This window comes from Jaculus jaculus, chromosome 20 (genome assembly GCF_020740685.1).
Source record: "Jaculus jaculus isolate mJacJac1 chromosome 20, mJacJac1.mat.Y.cur, whole genome shotgun sequence".
NCBI lineage: Eukaryota > Metazoa > Chordata > Mammalia > Rodentia > Dipodidae > Jaculus > Jaculus jaculus.
In genome coordinates, this window is record NC_059121.1 from 16,817,358 (window position 1) to 16,820,452 (window position 3,095).

Consider the following 3,095-nt stretch of genomic DNA (forward strand, 5'->3'; position numbering starts at 1 on the left):
CACGCCTGGCAAGAGTTTTATCAGAATTTCTTTACATTCTTGCCAGTTGTCAAAGAGTTTTCACTTTTTTTTTTTTTTTTTTTTTTTTTTTTGAGGTGGGATCTTGCTCTAGCTCAGGCTGACCTGAGGTAGTCTCAGAGTGGCTTCAAACACAGTGATCAGTGCTGGGGTTAAAGACATGCGCCACCCTCCCCCCTCCAAAAAAATAGCTCTGGGGGAGCCAGAGGAAGCTCACAAGAGTACCAGCATGCCAAGGCCTCGCCCTTTCTTGTCATGGCCGTGAATCTGTAATCGTTAGCTTCTGCGTCAACTCTTTTCCCGCGTGGAGGTGGGCCCTCCTCAAGTCCTGCCCTGGGGAAGGAAAGCTGTGCGCAGTGGTTATAGACAGGGCTTTCAGTGTGAAGTGTGTGTAAATCCTGTTGTCTGTAGACTTGTCTGCAGTACTTTCTGTTGAGCGGGAGCCCGGTGGCTCTTTTAGGCAGTTAGGGTGACTGGGCCCCTGAAAGTAAGAACAGGAATGTCTTTGTGGTCTGTCTGCACGTGCTGGAAATCAAAGGATGATCGCACTTCTTATCTCTTATCTAGTCCCCTAGACTTGTTTTCTTTGTTTGTTTGTTGTGTTGTTTTGTTTGTTTTTTTGAGGTAGGGTCTCGCTCTGGCCCAGGCTGACCTGGAATTCACTATGGAGTCTCAGGCTGGCCTCGAACTCATGGCGATCCTCCTACCTCTTCCTCCCAAGTGCTGGGACTAAAGGCGTGCGCCACCATGCCTGGTCTTGTTTTGTTTTTTTGTTTTTTTTTAATAATTTTTACTGGGAACTTTAATTTATGAACATATTCCTATTTTTTAAGATTTTATTTTATTTATTTATTAGAGACAGAGAGAAGGTGAGGAAAAGAGAGAGAGAGGAAGAATGGGCACACCAGAGCCTCTAGCCACTGCAAACGAACTCCAGACGCATGTGCCAACATGTGCATCTGGCTTACATGGGACCTAGAGAATTGAACCTGGGTCCTTAGGCTTCTCAGGAAAGCACCTTAACTGCTAGGCCATCTCTCCAGCTCACTTTTTTTTTTAAGTTTCTATTTTTATTTATTTATTAGAGACATAGAAAAAGTGAGAAAGGGAGGGAAGGAGTTTTTGTTTGTTTTTCGAGGTAGAGTCTCACTGTAGCCCAGGCTGACCTGGCATTCACTATGTAGTCTCAGGGTGGCCTCGAACTCATGGCGATCCTCCTACCTCTGCCTCCTGAGTGCTGGGATTAAAGGTGTGTGCCACCACGCCCGGCCTATATATATTCTTTTCTTTCTTAAACAACCTGGGCCCTTCCTGGGAGAGAGGTCTTTCCTGGGATTTATATCTAACCCTAACATTGTAGTTGGTCAAGCTTAGATCCCAGAACTTGGCTGGCCTCTTCCTGAGACAGCCCCTAACCCTAACCAGTCAACTGTCCCTGGGGCTCAGCTGAGCCGGAAGGCAGAGCCCAGCACTGTAAAGCTATCAATATGCCTGTGGGAGAGGACACTCTCTCTGAGCGCCTAAGAACCGACAGCTGCTGGTGCGTTTCCCCTTGGCTCAGTCCATGCTCGACTGAGCTGAGCAGAGGGGGGGTCCCCAAACCCCTACTTTCTACATGGGCTGTTTCTCCACATGACAAGAGCTCTTTACACTTTCTTTTCTGTCCTCTGATCCAGGCCTATCACACGGGCTCTCAAGCCAGGAGAGTGTGCTCATTCTCCTGCCCTTAGTTCTGCGCTTTCCTCAGTAAATATAATATTTTTTTATTTTTTTAAAGATTTTTATTTATTTATTTGAGAGTGACAGAGAGAGAAAGAGGCAGATAGAGAGTGAGAGAGAGAATGGGCGCTCCAGGGCTTCCAGCCACTGCAAACGAACTCCAGACGTGAGCACTTCCTTGTGCATCTGGCTAACGTGGGTCCTGGGGAATCGAGCCTCACACCCGGGTCCTTAGGCTTCACAGGCAAGCGCGTAACCGCAAAACCATCTCTCCAGCCCAAACATAATAATTTGATGGTTACCTTCTCAGTCTTATTTTGCTCAATTCTTTGATTGACATGAACCCAGGGCTTAGCATTTGAGGACTTTTCTGAACCCCCAGCACCTTGTTACACTTGGGTTCTCACCAAAAAGTAAGTTTATCTCTGCATTTCTGGAAACATTTCAGTGGTGTCGGCTCCCACGCATTACTACACTACCTTTCTGCCCACAGCTTGTGGACATGGGGAGGAGAAAGCGTCCAACAGGAAACTTCAGTGGGAACAATGGTTTCTTAATATCTTAGATCCATAGTTCAAGGATTTGGAGGGACAAGGAGGTGTTTTTTTTTAATCCCCTGACTTGTGTGTCCCAGCTTTTAGATCCTTGTCCATTCAAAGAACTGAGGAAAATGGATTCCGAAAAGGTTAAATTACAAGGTTTATTTGGGGAAATTGATATCCAGGGGGAAGGCTGGCACGGTGAAGGGGATTTCCAGGGAAATTGAAAGAGGCCAAAACGTATACAAACGTGCTTACATTCACACCCGTGTGGGAAGTGGGGCGGTGGGAAATTGTGAAAGAACACATATACTCCACGTGGGAGGTGGGCCAGAAGGGCGTAGGCGCTTTCTCCTTCACATTACGAAGAAAAAGACAAAGAAAGAAGAGAGAGAGAAAGAAAGGAAGAAAGAAAAAAAGAAAGAAAGACACTAAGAGATCAGTTAGTAAAGGGTCCCATAGCTTAGAAGAGAGTAATAAAAACAAGGATGGCCGGGTGTGGTGGCACACATGTTTAATCCCAGCACTTGGAAGGCAGGGGTAGGAGGATCTCTGTGAATTGGCCGCCTGAGCTAAACCAGAAAAACCAAAAAAAAAAACAAGAAGGAAAAAAAATTTCTCCCCACTCCCAATCCAATCAGCCAGGCTGGGATGGGGGAGGGGCTTCCTGGAACAGGGACCCTGAGGTTCAAAGGGTGAAATCAACAGCCAAGACCCCCCTTTGCCCACCAGGAAAACCTCCTTATAGCTGACTGGAAGGGGCTTTACCTGCAGACCCAGGAGAGTAAGAGAAAAAACTGGTTTTTTGTTGTTGTTGTT